This window comes from Ailuropoda melanoleuca, chromosome 3 (assembly GCF_002007445.2).
Source record: "Ailuropoda melanoleuca isolate Jingjing chromosome 3, ASM200744v2, whole genome shotgun sequence".
Classification (NCBI taxonomy): domain Eukaryota; kingdom Metazoa; phylum Chordata; class Mammalia; order Carnivora; family Ursidae; genus Ailuropoda; species Ailuropoda melanoleuca.
The window spans coordinates 94,675,514-94,701,677 of NC_048220.1; the positions used below are offsets into that span (position 1 = coordinate 94,675,514).

The following is a 26,164-nucleotide window of genomic DNA, read 5'->3' on the forward strand; positions in this document are numbered from 1 at the left end:
TTTGTCCCTGAGTATATCTAAGATCACCACCAAAATGCGTCTCATGGATAGCAGGCTGAAGTAGCTTATGTCACTCGACCAGGGAAGATGAGACCATGTGACCTTCAGCAGAGCGGGGGGGAAGGCAGATCTTGCAATCATAAGTTAGCAAACTTAAAAAAAAACCCATTTAAAAGAAATATTCTGATGACATTTGTTTTGATGAAGTCATAATATTTGTGCCATAAAGGACAGACTCTCTGAGCTGAAGCTTTTGTCCAGGGTAGTAAATCATTAAGGATCTCTGAGCTTAGATTTTTAACTTCTAAAACACATGATGTAAAGTTCTGTTGATTATAGAGAATCTGATTTTCTAGTCAGCATCCACCAAAAGCAGCAACAGAAAATGCCTCTCCAGCACAGTTCTGCTGACTTATGATCCCTACTTCGCCGACTCTCATCTGCTTCTAGGCACAGCTGTTTCCAAATGGAACGGTACTTTATGCAAACAGTGCCAGCCTGGCCTCAGAGAAGAAAGCCCAGAGAATAGGAGTTGGGGAAATCAGTATTTTATAGTTGGAGCCAAGAATTTGGACCATCACCTGCAACTTCAGATACCTATAATCTTCCATGGCTTGCTCTTTTCTGAAATGCATTGCCTGAAGCAGATCTTAGAGAACTGTTACGGCAACCCAGTTCTCTGAGTCCTTGCGACTTCTATGAGCCTGCCAAGGAGATGAGCAAATCAAAGGATAATGAAGAAGGCTGTGGCATGCACAGCACCTCCTCATCTTTGCTCAACCTCATGGAGAAAACTGCACCCAAGTTGATAATTACAAGATTAGAATCCATGTGAGTTTTGTTTTTCTACAGAGTTCAACAGTGCATAGTTTCTATTTTAAAAAAACAACTAAACTAAACATAACGAATCCACTCTGTAGGATACTTGGAAGCGAGTGGAATGTCAGAGCCAACAAGATACGAGACACCAACAAGAGGAGGACCTTTGGAAAACTAAGAGAAGCAGACCCCTTAAAGAACAACACTCCCTTTGGGACCCAACAGAATGTTTCACAGTCATCAACCTCCTTCACTCAGCCGCTGGTTGCTGGCTCCAAACTGCCATAATCCTACATCTTCCAACACTTCCTAAGGCCAGGATTTGACTCATAAGGCAAAGTATAAATTGTAGTGTTTAAGAGCAGAGGGTTTGGAATGTTTGCCTCGTTCCATATCATGGCATCTCTACTTACTGTATGATTGTCAGTAAGTAACCTAATTTCTATTAAGCCTGATTCATACATAGGAGAAAAAAGCTAAAGATACATATTTTTAAAGTTAACAGTAGTTATATCTGAATAGGATTAAGAATTAAATTAGTTTTATTTAGGGGCACCTGGGTGGCTCAGTCCATTAAGGGTCTGCCTTCTGCTCAGGTCATGATTTCAAGGTCCTGGGATCGAGCCCCACATTGGGCTCCCTGCTCAGTGGAGAGCCTGCTTCTCCCTCTGCCTCTGCTCCTACCCACCCTCATGCTCTCTCTCTTGCTCTCACTCTATCTCAAATAAATAAATGAAATCTTTTTTTAAAATTAGTTTTATTTCATTTATCTGCATTTTTTAAAAATGTTTATAATTGAGCATATATTATTTTTGTAATAAGAAAAGCAAACATGTTATATAGTAGTAAGTTAACTAAGGAAATTAGAACTTAAGTGAAGTAATAGTTTTAATAGAGTAATTCTTGATAAATCCAAACAATAGTCAGATTCCAACTTTGTTCCTCTAAATGGTATAAAAAATGCCAAAAGTCAATTCGAAAATCAGTTGGTGGGCTTAATTTTCTATAAAGGCAAACAAAACCACAGTACCAAAGTAATATATTAAAAAACAAGACCTTCCCCATCTCTCACTTGGTCCTTTGATTCCATTCCTCCAGGCCTTAGCTGGCATTGTAACTGGCTCCCTTGACAGTCCATGATACCTCGTGTACCACACTCTGCTATTTTCCAGATATATACCTCCCAGGCTTACCGCAAAACTGCCCTTCCAAAAGATTCCAGCAAAATAAAACATTCTGTTGGAATATTTTTAAAAAGGTTATTGAAAAACAGAAAGGACATTGCTGTCAAAGTTTAGCCTGTTCCAAGAACCCCGTTGAGATTCTTGGCTCATTCTCCAATAGCTCTGACACAAAATTCAACTGACAGCGGCAGTCTCAGTTCATGATAGCTGATGGAGTGCAAGAGGGTGCATCGGCCAACCTGATCATCGAGGAACTTCATCAAGGAAAAAAACATACGTCATAAGATTGACAATGAACTCCCAAAGAACTGAGATACCTACACTCCCATGCACACAAAAGAGACCAACAGAATTACAGAATAATTCCCAAATAAGAGAATCAGGTTAAGTGGCCCTGGTGGAGACAACATATCTTTTGAAAGTCCATGAGAAAATTAATTAAGTGCTGGAAAACACCTGTATCAGTCCCTGCTTTCAAGGTGACTTCAATATATTTTGAATGACAAGCCTCAAATATATCACCCTAAATAAAGTGGAGGATATGCCCCCAAAGACAACTCAAGTGAGCATGGGAACAATGGGGTGTCGCAGGAGACTACTGCTCATGCAACTAAAGAAAAGGCTCCACAGCCAAATGTCGCTCTATTCTTCTGCCCCGCATAGCTGTAGAGCCACCCATCCCATAATCATAACAATTATCAACCAGAAGAATTAGTATTTTCACTTGTGTTGAAGAAATCCATTCCAACTACTAGTACTTCTCAATCTAAACTCCAAATTAGGGGCACTTGGGTGTTTCAGTTGGTTGGGCATCTGACTCTTGGTTTCAGCTCAGGTCATGATCTCAGGTTCGTGGGATCAAGCCCCCCACCCCCGCACATCAGACTCCCTGCTCAGTGGGGAGTCTGCTTCTTTCCCTCTCCCTCTGCCCCTCCCCCTGCTCATGTGCTTTCTCTCTCTCTCTCTCTTCCCCCCTCTCTAAAATAAATAAATATTTTTTCTAAAAAGTTAACTCCAAATTATAAACACAAGCAAGAATGCCAAAATAACAAAACTTATGAGGAAAACTAAAAAATGAAAGAGACACTAGGTTGAAAGGCAAAATAACTAATCCTTATAAACAGAGCTTATGAACAATACTAAATAGAAGTTTAAATATATAATAATTATCAAGAGATTTGATACAATTTATCAAAAGAGCTCTGTAAAAAGCAATCATCAGTCTGCAAATTAAAAATATCATTGCTAAGATTTTTTTAAACTAAGTAAATCAGCTAAATACCAAAACGGAGATCAACTAAAACTGAATTAACAACTGAAAATCTACCAAAGAGATAGAAGTTATAAGACAAATGACATCATAATAGAACTTAGATCTTACTTCTTTCAAGATAGGCTTTAGAAAACCGGTATCTGTCTACCATGAATTCTAGAAGAATGACAAACATGGAGAGGGAATATAATCAAAGAAATTAAAGTCAATTTTCGTTGACCTACGGGAATTTTCCACAGGACATGGCACACCATGGAAAAAACAGCTAGTTGTCCACCAATACCCAGTATCCCTGTCTCCTTTTAATAGAACCCCTGAGAATTTTAGCTAATTACAGAAGACCTGGCTAAATAATTTTTCACCCTCTCTTGCAAAGTGGTCTTGTGACAAAATTCTAACCAATAAGGTGTGGATTAAAGTGATATATTCAATTTTTTTAAAATATTTTATTTATTTATTTGACAGAGATGGAGACAGCCAGCGAGAGAGGGAACACAAGCAAGGGGAGCAGGAGAGGAAGAAGCAGGCTCATAGCAGAGGAGCCTGATGTGGGGCTCGATCCCATAACGCTGGGATCACGCCCTGAGCCGAAGGCAGACGCTTAACCACTGTGCCACCCAGGCGCCCCAAGTGATACATTCAATTGTAAGTCATTCTCTTAAATACAAGAAGAATGCCACTTTGCCACCCCTCTATCTATTGGCTGAAACACAAATGTGATGGACATGGATGTTTTAGACCAAAGCTCACCAAAAATAGCCATGCCCGTTTGTTTACTTATTGTCAACAGCTGTTTTTCCAGTTCAGTGGTAGAGCTGCAAGGTTGCAATAGAAGCCTTATAGGCAATAAAGTCTAAAGTACTTACTATCTGTCCAGTTACAGAAAAAACTTGTCTACTCCCGGTTAAAATTTAAAAATTGACAACATATGTGTTGGTAAAGGATTAGAAGCAACTAGAATGCTCAGGCATTGCCAGTTGGAGTGTAAAGTATTAAGCCCTTTCCAATACTGTTGGAACATAGTGTTAATGAAGTTAAATACACAGCTACCTTATTATACAGAAATTCCACATTTGTGTATATTCTCAAGATAAATTTATATATATATTATACATATATATAATATATATATTATATATGTAGATATATATGTGGATATATATATCCACAAAGGACACATTCAAGACTGCTCAGAGCAGTTTTACTCATTATAATCAAGAGTGGATAAACAAATTGTGATAGATTCATGCATTGAAAAATTACACAGTAATAAAAAGGAAGAAATTACTGCTACATCAATAACACAAATGGAACCCAAAACATACTGATGAGAAGAGGACACCAAACAGAATTTACTGTCTGATTTCACTTATATGAAGTTCAAGAAAAGGAAAAATTAATTTATGAGGATAGAAATCAGAATGATTAATATCTGCAGATGGTGTGTATTGGACTGGAAAGGGCATGAGGAACATTTTGGGGTGCTAAAAAGCTCTATAACTTGATTCTGGTGGTGATTACAGGCATCTACATTTGTAAAAATTCAGTGAGCTATGCACTTAAAGTTTGTGTACTTTATTGTATGCATGTTATAACTGAATAAAAATAAAGGAAAAGAGCTGAGGTAAACAAACAAACAAGAAAGAATCAATGTATCTTATACTTAATACAAGAGAGTTATTGTCGATGAATTTTTGTCAAAGCAACAGACCAAAGCAGCAGATTGAATACATTTCCTGAAAATATAGACTTAAAAATGAAACAGGCTATAATAGGAGATGAGCACTTCTAAATCATGAGTAAAAATTAATCCACCACAGCAATACTCAACAAATATTACAATGTTTAGTGAAAAGAATAAGACACCAAAAATGCACAAAGAATCAGTCCATTCATATAACATTCAAGAACAAATTTAAAGTATGGACATCAGGAATGCATGCTTAGGTGGTAAAGCTGTAGGAAAACGGGAAAGCAAGTCTCATTAAGTCAGGAGAGTAATTACCTTAGGCAATAATAGAATACAACTTCCCTGTGATAAGGAGGTGATGGAGGAGAGGGCTTCTGGCCTGCTGGTAACCTTATTTCTTGATCTACATGATGATGACACCAATGTTCGTGTTATTACTATGTTAAATTGTGCATGTGTTTAAGCACATCTCTCAATGTATGCTTTATTTCACATAACCAAAAAGTCTAAAACAAAGTAAAGATATAGAGGATTCGAATAACAAAAAGGTTCATTTGCTATTACATATATGTTATTTCTTCATATATAAGTATGAATATTATATTCATAGACACAGTATCATAGATATAAATACACATGAATTATATAATATACATTTTATATACATGTATGTATACATATGTGTATATGTACCAGAGAAGATGCAATGTATTCAAATGCCTATAAAACCTGTTTTCAAAAGTCCATCAGATACTTGACCAGGGATGATTTCATCTTTGCGTGGATTAGTGGAGGCTGTGAAGTTTCCCATGCTTTCAGTTTCCAAGATGAAGTTCATGTGTGTGTGGTCATACTGTCATTACTGGGTGTATGGTAGGAGTTGGGAAGACAACTCAGCTTTTGGCTCATATGTTACCAGGCACAAGGAATCATATCCATCCACACTTGACACATGACAATGCATCCCCCTGAAAGCCTGGACTTTGACCCGGATGCAGTAAGTGAATAGGACTCTGGATTGCCTTCCTTAGGGAACAATATGAGAATAAAGTGTTCTGAAACATTTGGTAGTCAGAGGAATGAAGTAGGGCAAAGATAGCTAACAGATCACCAAAAATCTATGTTACACTTCCCCCCATAGTGTGGAACTATCTCAGAGAAGTGGCTGGTCAGCCTGGGACATTTCCCAGTTCCTCTTACCCTTAGTGGTAGTCATGTGACTAAGCTCTAGTCAAATGTGAACAGAACTGATGACCATAACTTCCAGACCTGACACATAAAGACCCCCGCACGGTACTCTATCCATATTCTTTTCACATCTCAGCTGGCTGGAATGGAGGCGATCCCCCAGGGTGACCTTAAAAACTATTTGTTGAAGACAGCAAAGCTCCAATGAGCCCAGGTCCCTGAATAACTGTATGGATGCAGATGACCCCCCTAAATTTTTCACCTACACAGTACTCTTATGTGAGCAAGGACAAACTTCTATAATATCTGAGCCATCATTCATTTGGGGTCTATTTGTTAGCATAATTAGGCTACACTAATTAATGCAGGGAACAATAATAGTACCTGCCCCACAGCGTGGTTGTAGAGCTTTAATGAAATCGTGGAAAAGGGAAACTTAGCACAGTGCCTCACACACTGTAAGTGCTGTGTGTGTGTGTGTGTGTGTGTGTGTGTGTGTGTGTGTGTTAGCTTAGTAAGTACCCAGGAAATTATGACAAGGATTTCAGAGTCTTCGAAATGATTAAGTTTCAGGAGATGAGTTCTTGAAAATAAAGGAAAGTGATTGATGACAGTCTACTCAGTCCATTTCTTCCAGTTAATCACTCCTTCCTCCAAAGAATCCTCTAGGCTTGGGCATATGAGTAGCACAGTAGGCAACCCAAGCACAGTTGAGCAATAAAGCTGGGAAACAAGCTCAATATGCTAACCATCAGGGACAACGATGAACCAGCTGGAGACTCTGAGATGAGTCCCTAACATGAGTGAACAGAAAGAAGGGACTCATATGTAAATACATGTGCAAAGGTAAAGTTTTTCCTGCATTTTCCCTTTCTGCTTGCAGCGAGCACATGTGTGTGTACACACGTGCACACACACAGTGACACACAGATAGACTGCTGCACTGCAAAGAGTATTGGTGATTTTATTGATGGGTCTCTCAAATTATCACTAAAACAAAAATAAGCTGTTCACTTCACAGCTGGAGTCAAATGGAGTGATGACAGTTGTCTCACCCTTCTTTGATGATAAATGAGCCTTCCCCTGCTTACTTGGGTCCTTGACCCAAATTCACAGTTATTCCAGTGACCCAGGCAGACCTTTGAGAAGAAAAAAGCCACACTCACAAATGCCTAATGAAGCCTGTCTCAACTATAACTATTGTACCCTGTCATTCTAACTATAATTGATTTGCTAAGTTAGCTTTTTTTTTCTACAATCAGCCTAGCAGACAAAAATACCTAATATAAATTAAACACATCTCTCTCTCTCTTTCACACACACACACATTTCACCAGTCCTACTATCCCATGTTTATTTTAAACTTTTTATGAGACTTCACATTCTCCTGTGTTATTTTGGAAATTAGCAAATAAGTGTCTGGCCTTTAAGAAGGTCTTTGGTAAAAGGATCTTAGAATCAAGTAAAGAGTACTTCATCCCCTTGACAATCTTTGTCATAAGGCACAAATTTTGGCTGATTGGAGGTGACTGTCTAGAATCCTCTCTAAAAATGGTTTGGAAACCACATCAGAGCTTAGTAGGAGAGAAGGCCGTGATCAAGTAGCAATGCCTACACAGACAGAATATGGTGGCGTGTTAGAATATATTCCATATCTTTATCCTCCCTAGGAGTTAAAGTAGAATAATCCATAGAAAATTTCCAGAAAGCAAGATACCTAGCCTATGGTATAGATACAGATACAACTATAGGTAATGGATACGGATACAGGAATAGATAGATAGATATTTAGAATCTGAATCTTTGAGGAAGATAATACAACCACGTTTCAAAGCCCATTCCCTGAAACTGCTTATATTTGTTGGTTGTTTCCCACAACCACCTACTTTAAACTCCTGGTGTTGCAAGACACAGGGATAAAATTAAACAACTTACTCAGGGAAAAAGGGAAAAAGAGCTCTGAGAAGTAAGGGCCCGAGATTTCTATGTTCCTTTCAAGATCCAAACTCCCTGAGAGATCCTCGAGCCTGAGATTCTACTGGAAGCCATGTGCTTTGTGGCTGCCGGGATGTCTTTCTTCAACAATGGAAGGGTGTATGTTAACAGCCTGTAGTAACAAGACTCCATTATTGCCAGAACATAACATCTCAAAAGGACTCCCAGCTACCCAGAGGCTGCAGAGAGTTCCATTTAGCACCATCTTTGTGAGGCGTGAACACCTGACACAGGATGAAAGTGGAGGAGCTGGCCCTGGGGAGGAAGGGCTTTTTCCCTTTCAAGTTTCTGAACTCTTCTAGGTCTGTGGAGGTCCAAACCACAGAACCAAGGAAACTCAAAAGGAAAGCAACAAAAGGAGCTACAAATCAAAAGCGCCCTCTCCAATGTACAGCTCCCGCTGTTCTGCTTTCATTACGCACCAGCGTCGTCTGAATGGATAGCAGCACCTCAGCCTCCTCGTACAAAGTCAACACACTGTATTGAGGAGTGTGCACAACTTGCAAAGGAGCAGACTGGCTGCTGGCTAAATTCTCCAGTCCTTTTCAATCTCCTTCCAAGCTTTTTTTCTCTGTGGGGCTGGGAGCCGGGAGTTTTCTTTGTCCAGTGACTATTAGGTTCCTTGGGGATCTTTAGGAATAGCATAGACCCCATCACCACCACCACCCATCCCCACATGGCCATGCTCTCCCTGAGAACTGTCCTATAATTGGGACCTTTCTTTGCCCACCTACCACACACGTCCTCTTCTTTCCTCTGGGTCCCACTCTGTCACTAATTCTTTAAAGGTATTTATGTTAGCCAAAGCTCTCTGGGTTGTATGAAACAGAAACTCACTGCAAACTAATGAGAAGGAACTCTGGACATCATGTAACTATGTTAGCTCACAAAAATAAAGCAAGATCCAGGTTTTCTAGGGCCCAGAGCTTCAATAATAAAGGATGTCTCTTTAATTTCAATTGCAAAATTAGGTATGAAAGTGAGTATCTAAAAGAAAAATCACAGCAAACCACAAATTTTTAAATGTTGACAAATGTCACAAATATGACAAAACCCAGAAAAATATCCTAATGTTTTTGTTAATTAACTGGCTGATAACACTTCTGTAATAACTGCGTCCTATTCCTTTTATCTGCTTGCTCTTTGATCACCTCTCCATATGACAATAATTTTTTACTATGACTTTCAAGGGAATAAAAAGGTAGTTCAAGTCTTTCTTCTAGGATAGCAATCAAAATTCATTACTGAAGGTGGGATGCAGAAAACATGCAACGTCACACACAGGTGTACTCCTGTCTGTCCTGACTCTTTTAAGGCAGAAACTCTGACAAATTATAGTTTGTATGATTCACAAAAGGAAAAAAATATACATAGTGCATTTAAATTGTCTAAATTCATAATCAAACATATTCCTCCACACCTCCATTTTGATTAAACATCAATAAGAGCTGAATCTTCCTTTTATAATTTTCTATTTCTGATTACTTGTACAAAATTCTTTCAAGACTTCCTTCTCCTCCACTCCCCACATACATTGGATGCTAGGAGCTATCCAGTATGTTCCTTTAATAACCAGGTCACACTTTCCCACTGTGTCTTCCCTGCAAGAAATTATGGACCGAGGGGAGGGGAGGAGAGGTACAGAGTGGAAGCAGACAGAGCAGCATGGAGGCTCTTGAAACCATCTATGCAATAGATGATGTGATTCAGACTAAGGCAGTGGTAGTAGAGACAGTAAGTGATACTTTGACAGTAGAGCCAGTACGATTTGCCACTTCGATATGGGACACAAAAAATGAAGTTCAGGGGCACCTGGCTGGCTCAGTCAGTGGAGCACGTGACTCTTGATCTCAGGGTTGTGAGTCTGAGCCCCACATTGTGTGGCAAGATTAAAAATTAAATCTTCAATGGGGTGCCTGGGTAGCTCAGTCGGTTGGGTGACCCACTCTTGGTTTCAGCTGGGGTCATGATCTCAGGGTCCTGGGATGGAGCCCCAAGGGGGGCTCCACACTCAGCACAGAGTCTGCCTGGGATTCTCCCTCTCCCTCTCCACCCTCCCCTCCCCCTGCTTACGTGATATCTGTCTTTCTCTCTCTCTCTCAAATAAATAAATGAATGAAATCTTTTTTTAAAATAAATAAATAACTAAATAAAATTTCCAAAAAAGGAAAAGAAATGAATTGAGGATAATGCCAAGTAGATAACATGACTTCCACACAGGATTATTCTGAGCACTAACTGAATGAATGCTTGTAATCATGCCTAGCATGACGTGTGGAACAAAACTGGAGCTCAATAAACGTTAGTTAAATCTGAACCTTGTTTATATTACTTAAAAAAAACCCTGAGGTTTTGTATAGCAGGCCTTATATTGTTACTAACTTGACTATTAATAATGACAGCAAGCATCTCTGAAAATTTCTTTCACTGGCCCCTGCAAGTCTGCTAAAAACAAGGTAGGATAACAACCCAGGCAAATATTTAAAATAAGATATTGCCCAAAAAAGCACATAGAGCACAATCCTATATTTACCTAGGTAAACACAACTCACACAAAAGAAGAAACCTAGGTGATCTCTTCAATGCAAATGAGGAGCTAACAAAGCCCAATTCTGACAAAACACACTGGGGATTTTGGATTACTAACATGGCAACTTCAACCCTCAGCCCTAAACACCTTTTGTAATTCCTCTTGGCTACCCAGCTTTGAAATTATACCCTTGTAAGCTATAATCTTCAATTTGAGAAATTACTTTTAATTACTTTATTATATTTTTATTATTTTGTTTAAGTAGGCTCCATGCCAAACATGGGACTTGAACTCATGACCCTGAGATTAAGAGTTGCATAGTCTACTGACTGAGCCAGTCAGGAGCCCCTAATTTGAGAAATTCTTATTTCAAATCCATACACTAAATGAAACATTAATGGGGTACCTAGGGGCATCTGGGTGGCTCAGTGCATTAGGCATCTGCCTTCTGCTCAGATCGTGATCTCAAGGTCCTGGGATCAAGCCCAGCACCGGGCTCCCTGCTCAGTGGAAAGTCTGCTTCTCCCTCTCCCTCTGCTCCTCCTACCCTGCTCATGTTCTCTCTCTCTCTCTCTCTCTCAAATAAATAAATAATCTTTAAAAATAAAAAAAAATAATAAAAGTAAAAAAATGGGGGCACCTGGGTGGTTCAGTCAGTTAAGCATCTGACTTGATCTTGGCTCAGGTCATGACGTCAGTGTTGTGAGATCAAGCCCCACGTGGAGCCTCACATCAGGCTCCGCATGGGCATGGAGACTGCTTAAAATTCTCTCTCTCCCTCCCCCTCTGCCTCTCCCCACTGCCCCCTCTAAAAAAATAATAAATAAATAATGAAACATTAATATTTGCACTATATCATTTCACAATTTACTTAAATTTGCACAATATAAGGTTTTATTACACAAAATATTTCAACTGTGTAAGTATTTAATACTTCCTCTTTTTTTATCTGTATTTTATAAAATTTTTGCAATGGCTATACATTACTTTGAGGTAAGAAGAAAGTAAATATTTTTAAAACATTTAAAAAAAAGGCTAAGAAAAACTTAAGTGGAAATATTATTTGATAACATCTCAGTTACAATAGCCTCTTAGTAAATATAAATGAAGTTGAACCTAAAACTTTAATTAACCAGAACAATTGTGATAATTAAGGATTGGAACATTCTAATGGTGCAGTAGAATTTTTTTTTTTTAGTTACATATGAATAAATATCACCTTTGGTCCCTGCCTTCCACCTTTCCCCCTAATTCTTCCCTTTTCTACTTCTTTCCCCCAAGAATACAGCATAATTTATCAAGAATTTCCAATATGCCATATGCAAGGCTTTGGGCCTAAAGAAATCTTAAAGGGCTTTTACTCCAGTAGGAAAAATTTATGCCAGTATTTACTACAAAATAAGGAAATTTCCTTAAAGAATATGGCAAATATTGTATGCAATACTTATTCAAATTCCCTTTCTTTTCCCTCTGCTAAAGAGGCTAGAGATTTACAAACCCACCTTTCTAGAGGCCCCTACAACTAAGGGTACCCATGTGACACATTTATGACCAATGAGAAATAAGTGAATGTCTCCTGGGAATTTCTTGGAGACACTACCCCTATCTGTTAGTTCCTGTCTGTCTGGAATACAAACAATGGTTAGAGTGGCAGCAGCCCTCTTGGGACCTAAGAGAAAAAAGTAAAAGAATCACAGAGCCTTTGGATCTCACATCTTTGCACCACTGATCTAATACCAAACCTCACATACCTCCAGAAAGAAGTCTATATATATTTATGCTTATTGCAAGTCCAGCTTTCTGCTACAGACAAAGCCAAGTCCTAAGAGGCCTGTAGGCCACTTCCTAAAGTAACTTAATGCCTTTAGCTAAATCTCTCCTACCTTATGTTCCTAAATTAGCCACTTTCTCCTGATATCACAACTTGGGAAAATACTAATTACCTCATGGTTCTGGAAAATTAAAATTACTTACTGGAAAAAAAAAAAAGGACTATACTAGGCTTCTTAGACCCAAAGCTCCAATTAATATGTTATGCATTTGTAGAACAGGGAAAAGTAAAAGAGGCAAATGAAGTAAAGTCACAAACCTGAGGAATTTCATAAACAGTAATTAGGGGGAGAGTCAACAGTCTTCACATTGTATAAGCCCTGTCCTGTTAACAAACCTGTGTCAACCAACCAGCTTTGCCATAATAGAGGTTACTGAGTGTCTGGAATGTGAAAAGGCCACTAATTCCTAACTTAGAGGTTTTTCATCTAGTCCATGGCCAGAAGAGTATCTGCACCCCAAAAAAAAGAAGAGTACAGGAGAGATAGAGGCCATGAAAAGGTAATGGGCAGAAGACAATCTTACCAAGATTACATTCCCTAAAACAGAATTGGCAACATCTGCTCAATCTACTGTAGATAAACAGTGAACTATTTTCCATCTCATTAACTAAGAGGATGAGATATTAAATAAACCCCAGGGGCCTCATGGCTTTGTTATTGAGTTTAAGGCTTGGCCCAGACTTGCTGCCTTAGCTAATCCTTGTATTGGTTTACAATCTAAAATCCTACACAATTTCTCTCTCTCTCTCTCTCTCTCTCTCTCTCTCACACACACACACACACGAATTCCCAAATGGCTTAAAACCAAAAGTTCCTGCTTAATCTGACTGTCTAATTACTAGTCACTTAGCTTAAATTATTAACCATGTCTTCAACTGTGATATATGATACCTGTAGGTCTCCAAACAGGATTCTAATAGAATTATCTAATTCTATTTAACTGCAAACAACTGCCCATTAAATATTTATTAGCCAGCTTGCATTCATTGAAGATAGATTGGAGTGTCAGGAAACCTCTGGGTTCCCTCCTCTTGGAGCTTTGTCACACAGAAGATTCGGCCAAACCAGCTCATCAGAATCATGCCTATTGATCAACTGCCAATTACCTATTTAATCAAAATTCAACGGGGAAAAAAAAAGTTTAGAAGAACTTACAAGGTATGGTATGGATTTTTTTAATACTTAGTTAAATAAGTTAATTGGTTAAAATCTAGCTAACTTGATTGTAAACACTTAAGGTTTATTTTACCATGGGGAAAACTGCTAGCAGTTAAATAATTAGATTTTCTTTTTTAGACTGGTGAATTGTATTTTTAATAAAGGAGTTGAAGAACTGTCAATTTTAGCCACCCAGGAGAAATGCTTTTTGATGCCATGCTTTCACGCTAAAATGTCTTCTTTCTTAAAGCCATTTGAAGGATAACCTGACACCTTTGGCAGACAGCACTCCTTCAGATGGTAAGCATGTGGGCAGTTTTAGACAATTAGATTATGCAAGATGGCAAGTGTTCATTCACTAAAAATGCAAGAACCATCTGGATTCTCCCAGAGGATCTGGAGAAAATGAACAAGGAAAGTCACTCCTCTAAACAAACCACTTTAACACGAATTGTTCAAAACCCAAACTGTAAATCAATTCTTAATAGCAAAGGCCATCATAAAGAATAAGAAAGAAGGATAGGAATGTCATCTGACTCTTGTTCAACTAACTTCTCAATAGTCAGAGAAAGGCCACAGAAAAACAGGAATTGCTGTAGCAAATAATCAGTAGTGATATATATTTTTGCTTCCTGGTTGCTGTAATTAAGGATTCGACTTCAGGCAACCATCTTATAGGCTGATTTTGAGAAAACACTACTTTCCAGAAGCAAAATAATTAAGACAGACATGAAAATCAGTGCTAGGAACCTCTAGTCATTAAAAACAAAGCAATGAGGAAAAAATTAATTGTGTTATATTCACACACTGGTATAAAGTATTGCAATGCAAATGGACAGACTATAGCAACATAGAAAATAGATTAATTTTGTAGACATCATGTTGAATGAAAGAGCCAGACCCAAAAAAAAAAAGAAAGAACAGATTCTGTATGATTAAATTTACATAAAATTCAAAAACAAGCTATGTTTTAAGTAGAATAATAGTTACCCTTTGGAGTGGGGAAAAGGGTAGTGATTGGGGAGAATTTTCGAGTGCTTTCTATATTTGACCTACAAGCTAGTTACAGGAATCTAGTCCCTTTGGAAAAATGTTTGCACTTTTCTTTATGTTATTCTTCAATAAAAAGTTTACTTTCAAAAAGTAAAACAACAGAGCAATTTATTTGTGTGTCATTAGGCAAATCACTTATCTCTGAACCTCCAAATTTCCATCATGTGTAAAATAAGCAGTCGGACAAGATAGTCTTCAGATTTCTTTAGATTTATTCAGATTGCAAAAATGCTTTGACACTACAAAAGATCACTTGTCTCACAAGGACAAATTGGATCAATAAACCTATACTGAAACCAACCTCATTTTGGCTGTCGAATATTCCTCCCCGCTTACCCAGTTCTTCAATCTTGACTTAAATAGTAAAAAGCAAGTTTTTTGGTAGCATACGTACATAGAGAATCCTCCCTCTAGATAGGTAAATAGATATAGATAAGGAGAGAGAATTTAATAAAATAAACCCAGACAAAAAGGAGGGATGGAGAGCTGTCTCACTCTCAAAAACTGGCCCACCAAGTTTCTTTCAAATCCTCATTCACATAGAAATATTTAATCTTTGAGTTATTTTATCCTGAGAGAGTTCGTGGTTCTGAAATCAGACAGGAATGCGCTTCATAGGACTATATTTTTAAAAAAAATCTGCCCCAAAATATGTCCTCAGCACAACTACCTAAGCATCCAATGTTCCCACCATTAGAGGATCTTCTTAGATTGATCAGCCCTTTACCTCACAGAGAACTGGTCTCTGAAGGCATGAGACGAGGACACAAGCTTTGTGCACATGGAAGAGAATGGTAGAGATCAAAAGCCTAGTGCATCTCTAGAAAAGAGGATGCTGACATTTGGTACCAAGATGGCACTTCCTGACCAGCCCAGAACCAAAAATCAAGAGAACTTTGTAAGGGAATGGGAGTCAGTTATCTTCCCACTACTCATTCCCCAACTAACACCAACTTATTCCTGATTCTCCTCATGTTTCCACAAAAAAATCCTTGTGAATTTCACCACAAAATAAAAAATAAAACTCCACCAATGGCCTCCTTTCTCTAAACAACTATGTCAACCAAATAAACTGTTTACTTTTTAAACTATTAGTTATATATAGAATACTATCGGAGGACTGCTCAAAATTGCCCTTCACTCACTATAGAAACCAGAGCATAGATCTCTCTGCTCGTGGAGCTCTATAAGGAAATATTGGAGACTCACTGGGGAATGAGCAAATGTCACCAATTCACAACCAAAATAATGCACAGAAAAAAACCTAAATCCCTCAGGTATGAAATATTACAACTTTTAAATTCCCTAGTAGTGTATCTCTTAAAAAGACCAAATAAAGTACAAATCAAGAATTGTTCTTGGAGGAATATTCCTAGATCATGTTGTCAGGAAACAGATAATATGTCATTTCTCCTTAGCTCTCAGGGAGAGTATAAGTGTCTAGAGAATATGCAATGAGCAAGTTACCTGCTGCTCTCTTTTACAAATCTTAAATAGAGACCAAAAGCAGTTTGGTTGGTTTTTCTTAATAAGGCACATGCATCTCCAGAGAACACATCCTCGCCAGGCAAAAGCTGCCTCTAAAGGTCTTTTTATGCCTTCCCGGCTGGGACTGGTGTTTTGCTCTCTCCTTTAAAGGCAAAGGGCTCTGCTACACAACTGGGCAAAGGATAGGGCAGAATTACATTCTGAAAGCATTAGTTTAGGTGTCAAATTGCTTCTCCAAACTGTAAAAACACAAGCAATTGTGCAAATACTATTTAACTCATAAAAAACACAACTGACCACAGCCCAGTATAGAAAGATCCGTTGGTAAAATGGGCTTTTCCACCCCTTCAAGGTAGGAGCCAGCTGGGAGAAGAGACAAGAACACAAACAAAGAAGTATGAGATCAGAACCAGAGCTGTGACCACAGCTAGAATCATACCCTAAAGAATTCAGAGTTGCACAGATGCTGAGACTCACCAAGATGCTAATCTCATGGTCATCCCTGAGGACTATTGTGCCCGAGATTTCCATCTCCCAACCCACATCTATTTTCCTATAATAGTACAAGTCTTTTCCGCATATATGAATGGCAGGTTAAAGGTTATGCTTCTCTGCTTTCCTTAAAGTTAAACGTGGCATATGACCAGGTACTAGCCAATGAGAAATATGAATAGAGGTGACTTGTGCAACTTTCTGGTCACATCCTTAAAAAATAAGACACATGAAATTCCATTATTCTTTCTTTCTTTCTTCCTCATTGCTGGAAATCAGACACAGTAAAGACATGCTAAAAATGGAAGAGCTGCAGAAGGTGCTCAGAAGCTGCTGGGTCCCCACACCACAGATCCACTGTGTAAGTCCTCATACCCACTCAGCAACTAAACCAATATCCTAAAATTCACAACCACTAATTGCTATTGATCAGTTCTTCACCATCCTCTGTTCAATTGGAGTGATGATTATTTCTGCCCCAGAGGTTGCCCAGTGCCCCCATTAAGCATGGATGATCCCCCCACTTAACAACCTATCACAATGGCAATCTCACCCCACTATTACTACCAAGCATGTGGAGTTAACACACACAGACAACTTGCAAGGTCATGGCAGTTTGAATCAAGAGCCCTGTCCTAATCAAAGTGGGGCCATGATGAACCAGTTTCAAATCACCCACAGAACCTGGTTAGCAATGGCTATAATACCTCTGATGACAGCTCAATAGTCTTTTTTCTCCAGCCAGGAAATTTGAGGGGTGAGCCTGAGCAGGGTCACCTAAATAGATTGCACCTGCCAAGACCGGGTGATGGAATAAACGAGTGCATGTTGAATGGAAATTAGGGGGCTAGATCTAAAATAAATTTAACAGATTGCCTCCTCTTTAAGTGCTCCTTTTAATCAGCTGATTTCATGAGACTTTGCAGAGGAGGAGATGTGACTCATGAGCTTGCTTGCCAGAGACAGATGCTTGTGGGTTTTGTTGTTTTTTGTTTTTTGTTTTTTAAAATTCTATCAGACAGAGATTTGCAAGAAATTTGGATGAAGAGAAAGGCCAATGATAAACATGATTTGAATCAAAGCATATTTGGGGTTAAGATACACAAAATTTTTATAGACTCACTGTTCCCAAAACTATGTTCAAAGACATAAAAATAAAAGGCGAATCAGAGTTTTACAAATAAAGGACCTTAGAGATCACCTAGTTCAACTCCTCTTTCCCAAATAAACACTTAACATAGTATATAACAGAGTTGGCAATCAAATATATTTTTTCTGGTTGTTGAGTAAATGATTGCCTGACTAGAAAATAAGAGTGAGTCATCCAAGATTACACAAGAAATACTCAGGTAAACTAAGATGTCTCAGCCCCAAGCTCAACACATTTTCTATGCTGCTTTCTCTCATTATGTAGCATAGTCCTTTTCATTTTTTAAATGAGCCCCAAATTCCATGCACACACTTCCCTTTTCCTGGTGTCTCTATCAGTTAGGATGATTTTAGCTGTAGGTAAGAGAAAACTTAGCAAAAGTAGCTTAAGTTAGAAGAACATTTTACTTTCCAGAAACCCGAAACCCAGAGGTGAGTTGTCCCAGGGCTGATTTTGATGGCTCAGCATCATCAAGGACCTAAGAATTTTCCATCTTTCTACTTTCCCATGCTCATGTGTTGCCTTCATTTGGGGTCCTATTTTCTCATGGTTGCCAAATAGTTGTAGCATTTCTTTTTATCTTCCATGAAAGCATACAAGTAAAAAACAAGGGACAAAGGTAAAAATGGCTTCCTTTTCACACCACTCCATTAATAAAAAGAAAAAACATTCCCTGGGGTGCCTGGGTGACTCAGTCGGTTAAGTGTCTGCCTTCGGCTCAGGTCATGATCCCAGGGTTCTGGGATGGAGCCCTGTATCGGACTCCCTGCTCAGCAGAGAGCCTGCTTCTCCCTCTCCCTTTGCTGTTTCCTCTGCTTGTGTTCCCTCCCTCCCTCTGTCTCTCAAATAAATAAATAAAGTCTTTTAAAAAAAAATTATTCCCCAAACCTTCAACATACTTCCTTTTATGTCTCACTACCAGAAATGGGTCACATGCTCACCAATCACTGGCATAAAGAAGTGAGATAGAGATAAATGGCTTAGGGCAGTCATGATTCACCCATGGGAGCTGGGCACATTCTATCCCAAACAAATGTATTCACAAGGAAGAAGAGTAAGTGGCTATCTGAAGACATCTAGGAGATCCTGCCACATCCACAGATTGTCTCGGCAGGTCTACTCAAGACTAAGCCCGAAGGTATTATATCCCACCAATGCTAGATATAGAGTATGATTTCAACTCAACAAACATTTGTCAATCACCTTCTATTTACCAGTCTCCATACAGACCCTGCAACTAAAACAACAAATAGAACTGATACTTTTCTTACCCTCAGGGAGCCCATTGTACAATGGCAGATGAAGACCACTAAATAGGCTATTACAATCCAATATGATGTGTGTTCTTATGGGGAAAGTGCCCACACATATGGGATAATAAAGAAGACATAACTAGCCCACATACGGATGGTCAGGGAAGGCTTCCAAGAGCAGGTGTCATCAACAGAATAAGTAGAAGCTAGCATGGAGATGTTATGGGACAAGCAGAGTGTGTTCCAGATAGAAGTTTCAGCATAAGCCAAGTGCAAGAGACAAGTGAGAATATGATGAATCTGAAGGCTGGGGGAAAAAAAATTCAGTATGACTAAACCACTGAACATAAGGCAGAGAGATCAACTGAGACTAAAGAGGTAAGAGCTGGTATTCGAATTAGCCTATTTCAAGTTTTTGCCAGTTTGATAAAGGATTCGCCTTGACAGCCGTAGGTGGAGTCACAGGTGTAAAAACAACTAAGGCAGCAAGCACAGAGGCAATCTCCCCAGAGGAAATGGATCACGACACTGCTACTTGGTGACTTGCAATTCCCTTTGCCGATTCTCCATCTATTGAGGCTATTACAGACCAGGCTGAAAATAATGTACCAGTTCAGAGTGTCAACAGCTCCCCAGCAGAAGGACTAGTGTGGGTAATGAGTGTGCTTTGACAGCCCAAGGTCAGATATTTAACAATATTCCAGAGTTTAAGTATGATACACTGAGCGCTGTTTTAGCTCCTAACTTGAAAGGCTCACAGCTGCTAATATTTACAGAAATAGGAAGCAATTACAGTTCGCTGCCACAGGAGGAACTTAAATAATTTAAGACTCATAATGCCTCTGATTCTTTTCAAGCCATCTTTTCTCCAGAACCAGCTGCTTCTAGCTCTCAGAAAGCCCTCTGTTCAGAAGGCAGAGTCGCCCTGATGCACAGCACTGTTTTTGCTCACCCAAAAACTCAAGCACACAGCTTTTTGGCATCCACAACATTTCTCCCACATTTGTACTTCATCTCTGGAAAGGGCCCCTTTTCTCACCAGCAATGAAACTCCACAGCCATCTGCCTGGGCTAATCCGGGTAAACTGGCATAAGCAGAGAGAACCATAATGTAATTTCACAAATTAAACTAATTTATTTCAGTAGCCATTTTCATGACACGGATGTGGTAGGACAAGAATAGAGAAGAAAGAGGAGTGGGGGAGAAATTGAACATGTTCAATGCCAAACAGAAGAAAGTCAAATTTCAAGTGCCTAAAGTTAACATGTGAACTACCCCCAAGAGGCTCTTCTTATGATTCCATTGTGAATTCAGCACTTTCCCACAGGGGTCAACAAGCTGATGAGTGGGATAAGAAAATGGAGAAAACTGTAAAAAAAAATTTTAATTGAAGTTTAGTTTGAAGAGCTTCTATTACCAGCCTACTGAACGATCTTTGCAAGAATTAGAGAACACTGAGGTATCTGCTCCCATTCTAAAGTGTTAAAACATGACCAAGAACATAACTGATAAAGTTACTTCACCTGGGGATAAATACTTTTTATATTAAAAGTGTCCTAGGGGCGCCTGGGTGGCGCAGTCCTTAAGCGTCTACCTTTGGCTCAGGGCGTGATCCCGGCGTTATGGGATCGAGCCCCACATCAGGCTCCTCCGCTATGAGCCTGCTTCTTCCTCTCCCACTCCCCCTGCTTGTGCTCCCTCTCTCGCTGGCTGTCTCTATCTCTGTCGAATAAATAAATAAATCTTTACCAAAAAAAAATAGAAAAATAAGATGAAAATGGCAAAATCTTTTTTTTTCTTTTTTATTGTATTTTGTAACATGATTTCAAAAAATCCAAAATATGAATCCATTGCACATGCTCTCTTGGAGCTTGGACTCAGAGAAGGTAAGAAAAAAATGAGAGAGAAAGTGTCATCTCCCCTATAAATTTATTGGTGCCATCTTCCCAATAAATTTCAATAAATAAACCATACATTGTAAATAAACCACGGTGGTTACACAGTTTTGACCCCGAGTAAATGTGAATAAAATCTAGAATATAGTTATTTCTTAGAAGAAAAGTCTGACCCAGAAAGACTCAATCCCCTTCTAAATTATTTAACACTTATTAATTGTATCCTGTGAACTAAAATGCTAAGTTAAAATCATGCCCTACCTTTTCTTCTTCAACATATGAGAGTGTCACAGATAACTATGCTAAAACCAAACAGCTGGACCAAATTCATATGTGTATATAGATCAAATCCAGAGAGATGATAGAAAGATAGATCAAATCTATATATGAATGCAGATATTATAGAAAAATATTAAGTCCCTTCAAAAATCTGAATACTTTCTCTCAAAACAGTGGTATTAAAGGGGCACCTGGGTGGCACAGCGGTTAAGTGTCTGCCTTCAGCTCAGGGCGTGATCCTGGCGTTATGGGATCGAGCCCCACATCAGGCTCTTCTGCTATGAGCCTGCTTCTTCCTCTCCCACTCCCCCTGTTTGTGTTCCCTCTCTCGCTGGCTGTCTCTATCTCTGTCGAATAAATAAAATAAAATCTTTAAAAAAAAAAAACAGTGGTATTAAGGGAAAGCATTTTTCTCTACCTTTGACAGGTCTCTGGCACAGAATTTTTTCATTTTTTTTTAGTTTAGTGTTGTGATATCTTGCATATCAAGACAGATGCACAACAAATACATTTGCTCTAAGAAATAAGGAGCAACCCTGGGTATCACAACTACATGCATGCCCACTCCCTATTAATTTCCTGATCGACAAAGATCCAACCCTTTCTGATAACTTGGGACCAATCTGGACCCATGAGAGCCTGATGGCTATGGTGTAAATATTTGTGTCCCCCCAAAATTCATATGTTGAAGTCTTAACCCCCAAAGATGGTTGGGAGGCGGGGCTTTCAGAGGTGCTTAAACCCTTAGGGTGAAGAACCCATGAATAGGATTAATAGGCTCCAGAGAGATCCCTGGCCCCTTCCACCATGTGAGAACATAGCAAGAAGTCACTGGTTATAAATCAGGAAGGGGGTTCTCACCAAAATATGACCATGCTGGTGCTTGGATCTTAAACTTTCCAGCCTCCAGAACTCTGAAAAATAAATTTCTGTTGTTTATAAGCTACCCAATCTGTGTTACTTTGTTATAGCAGCCCAAATGAACTAAAACACTGACAAACCTTGACAAATGCCTTCTGAGTTTGACAATTCTTTCACTCCTATCCCCGCCTTTTAGTTGGTTTTCATCCCTTCCAAGTTCCTCTTTCAAGGTATTATTCTATGAAGAAGGACAAAGAACCAGGATTCTGTAGAAACTTTAAAAAAGTCCCTCCATATCAGGCCCTTGAACCAAATCAAACACTTTCACTCTTGCCTGCAGCTTTCCAAATCCATTCTCAAGGAACTCAAAGAAGATCTCAACTCTGAACAGTCATGGAGAATTGTTGCTAAATTAGCACTGAACTATGTTTAATGATTAACTACATGCCCTTGATAAAATATTCAATCACTGCATCACCTGGCATTTATACCTTGTTTTAGAACACCTCTCAGAAGGGATGGCAAAGCATAACCAATTTTAGAAACTATCACCTTCTCTATGGGAAAACACATGTAAGCAATGAAATTCAATATTTATGCCGAATTTTTTTCCAAAGCAACTGTGAGCTTCTTGAGGAACCCTGTATTTTTTATCCTAAACACCCGTCATAAGGTTTGGCACACCATAGGCTTCCAACAGATGTTGGACAAGACTGACTGACAGAGAAGGTACTGAGATAAGACTAAGGCTAACATCACAGGTGAGCAAAAGTCACCACAAGTATATCTGTTTGCATATCAATTGCTGAAGCTAGTGGAAGTGTTGTTAATGCCTGCCTTGAATAATAAAGCTCTAAGAATATGAAAGTAGTGACTTACCAAGTCCAATTCCTTCGTGCCAAGATGTAAGGACCTCAATCATTGCTGCAAAACGCAAGCACAGTTTAATTGAAACCGACAACTAAGAAACTTAAAGCTTAACCATGTCAACTGAACAATTAACTTCTTTATTTGAAACATACAACATATTTAAATTATTTGCTAATCACTCAATCCTCTCACATACCTTTTGAGTTATGCCAGCATCATGAATAATGCCTGTGCTTTTAAACTTTTCTAAATATGAAAAAATCACACGTGTACTAGTACAGGGAGGAATGACAGAAAGTCCTTGTGACCCGGATTATCTCCACTGCTCTCCGATACTTTTTCTTCCATATCTTCTTCATTCAAGAATATATACAACTTGGGGGCGCCTGGGTGGCACAGCGGTTAAGCGTCTGCCTTCGGCTCAGGGCGTGATCCCGGCGTTATGGGATCGAGCCCCACATCAGGCTCCTCCGCTATGAGCCTGCTTCTTCCTCTCCCACTCCTCCTGCTTGTGTTCCCTCTCTCGCTGGCTGTCTCTATCTCTGTCAAATAAATAAATAAATAAAATCATTTAAAAAAAGAATATATACAACTTGGTTCAAAAAATGAGAATCTATATACTGTTTTGTGGTTTCTTCCCCCTTTCTTTGTCTTTCTCTAATACCTGTAGTTTTTAAAAACAGATTAAAATGTTAAGTGATTAGCTAGCAAACACATACTGACAACCACATACTACTTATTTTTCATAAGTAAGGAGCAATTGCATGATTTGTACATTTCAACACCCCAGTCAAGCTGAGGCAACGTAAGTAGAGAACAATCCCTGTTAGGAAACACATGAAAACCTAAAAGTCAGGTATTATACCAGAGCTCAAGAGACTGTCAACAAAATGTTGAAATTTCTAATATAGGCTGACCCTGGGTGACTCTGATTAACCCAAACCTTTTGCTTACAAGATAAGGAAGAATCTCCATTACCATATCAGCTCAACCAGTTGGGATGTTGACTATCTGACATCAGGGATAAGAATGGGGGGGGGGGGGGGAGGAATGAAAGAAAACACTACACACTCAGACACTGTTGTATATCACCCGCAGATTCCCAGACATACTACGGCATACAAGCCCATCAATTATATAAACTCCCAGCAAGTTCAAATAAAACAATAAACAAAGAAAAGGTCATCATATAAAAACAAAGTAAGTCAGGGAAAACAACCACCAGTGTCAGCCAATGCTTGATCCAATCTAAGGCAGAAAATACCAGGAGAGGCGAAGAGTGCTTACTGGCTTTAAATCTTCAGATGGTGCAATTCCTCTGATAGGTGCAGTGCCTAGAAAGACAGTAATCAAAAGCAGTAACCCAGTGGCCCTTTCAACCATGGCTGTCCCTCCCCAAAATGGGTTGTCAATTCCTATATGTGGGCTCAGAAGCCTGGAGTTTGTGTTATGCTCTGTGACACATTAGAATGGGCTCCTAACACGCACACAAAAGCTAAATCTGTGATTTACAAATTCTCCATGAGGCACTCTTTTAGGAAAAAGCAATTTGATCTAAAGCTCAGATCCAGAATGAGTCTCTATCTCAGGTGACATGGCCTGTCTGAAACCCGGGTAAGTGATCAAGGCATTTGCAGATTTCAGTTCCAGGGACCAGACTAACCTCTTCATTAGAAGAGCTTTCACTAGAAAGAAGGCAAGGCTTTAAAAGTTGAAGTTATCACATCTTTAAATATTGAGATAAATAATGTATGCTATTAAAATGTTTTTAAGTTGAGGTTGTCAAACTGCTGCTACTAACATATTTTGAGGGCTTTACCTCATATCCCGAAAACCTAGACTTTTTCCTAATTTCCTGTGTATACCTCTGTGATGAAAAGTAATGGGATCATCTCAATCCCCTATTTAAAATCCTTCAGTGACACCAAGTCTAAACTTACCGTGTCCAGATAGGTCCTTCCTGATCTGGGCGACCCTCACCAACAACCCTTATTACATAAGGCACATTCAGCCATATGATGCTACTTACAAATCCTAATATATACCACATTGTTTCTCACCTCTTGGACTTGGCACATGCTGCTCACTTGGCCAGGTAAAAACCTTCCCAAGTCCCCAAACTTCCCTTTACCCCAACCCAACCTCTTCTGGGCAAACCCTTACTCAGCACTGTTTCAGTAAAACAGAGCCACAAAATGGGGCTGGCTTTGGAGCTAGCCAACCTGGATTTGCATCTGGCTTCTACTATCCAGTAGTTACTTAACTCTCTGGGCCTTTGTTTCCTCATCACCAAGATGTGAAAAGGGATAATACCTAGAGATTTTGAGAGGTTTAAATGAAGTAAGGCTTTAATCAGGTTGCTTTCGAGAACATACTAAGTGTTCAAGACTATTAGCTATTATCACCGTTATCGCTATGCTTTAAGACTCCCATTAAAGCTCTTTTTGTTTGTTTGTTTGTTTTTGGTAAAAACCCTTTACCAAAAACAATCTCTCCTCACAAACATATCAATCACTTGCTTTTCTTGCCTCACGCACGAAAACTTGAACATACAGTGGTCCGCCCTTATCCGTGGAGGCTACATTCCAACACCTCCAGCAGATGCCTGAAACCGCAGATAGTACCAAACCTTATAGACACTAATTTTATTCCAATACATACATAATTACGATAAAGTTTAATTTATAAATTAGGCCAAGTAAGAGATTAGCAACAATAACTAATAAGAAAATAGGACAATTATAACAATTTACTGTAATAAAAGTTCTGTGACTATGGTATCTCAAAGTACCTCATTGTTCTGTACTCACCCTTCCTCTTCTTGTGATGAGATGAGATGATAAAATGCCTGTATGATGAGATGAAGTATAGTGAATGACAGAGGCATTGTGATGTGGTGTTGGTCTATGATATGCCAGGAGAATCATCTGCTTACAGCCCATGGCTAAGCATAGGGAACTGAAACCCTGTAAGCAAAACCACCACGGATGGGGGAGTGGGAGGGGCACTACTCTACCTCTAATGTGGCTCTCATACTGGATCAAAAGCATGGTTTTTTGCATATCTGTTCCCAAACTGAAAGCTTCCCAAGAACAGGAGCCACATCTCATTAATCCTGTATTCTCTTGTATTCTCTTGCCCAGCAGTGCCTGA

At 39.1% G+C, this 26,164-nt stretch overlaps 2 long non-coding RNA genes across 5 annotated transcripts in view; both read right to left on the minus strand.

The window, feature by feature from the left end:
• Positions 1 to 21,620: 21,620 nt before the first annotated feature.
• LOC109490779 lies at positions 21,621 to 23,501 on the minus strand. Of its 2 annotated transcripts, XR_004624223.1 has the most exons (4): positions 23,208 to 23,501; positions 23,021 to 23,065; positions 22,282 to 22,379; positions 21,621 to 22,194 (listed from the first exon to the last, which is right to left on the minus strand). It is a non-coding gene; the product is annotated as an uncharacterized LOC109490779 (long non-coding RNA). The 2 variants fall into 2 exon arrangements; XR_002144166.2 differs by having other exon boundaries at positions 21,621 to 22,379.
• A 12-nt stretch (positions 23,502 to 23,513) lies between these two features.
• The window catches only part of LOC109490780, a 56,533-nt gene continuing 53,882 nt past the window's right edge, over positions 23,514 to 26,164 (minus strand). For all 3 annotated transcript variants that reach the window (XR_004624224.1, XR_004624225.1, XR_004624226.1), the window contains 4 exons: positions 26,028 to 26,160; positions 25,822 to 25,859; positions 24,299 to 24,345; positions 23,514 to 23,553 (listed from right to left, as the gene is read on the minus strand). This is a non-coding gene — a long non-coding RNA (uncharacterized LOC109490780). The remainder of the gene's footprint in view (positions 23,554 to 24,298; positions 24,346 to 25,821; positions 25,860 to 26,027; positions 26,161 to 26,164) is intronic.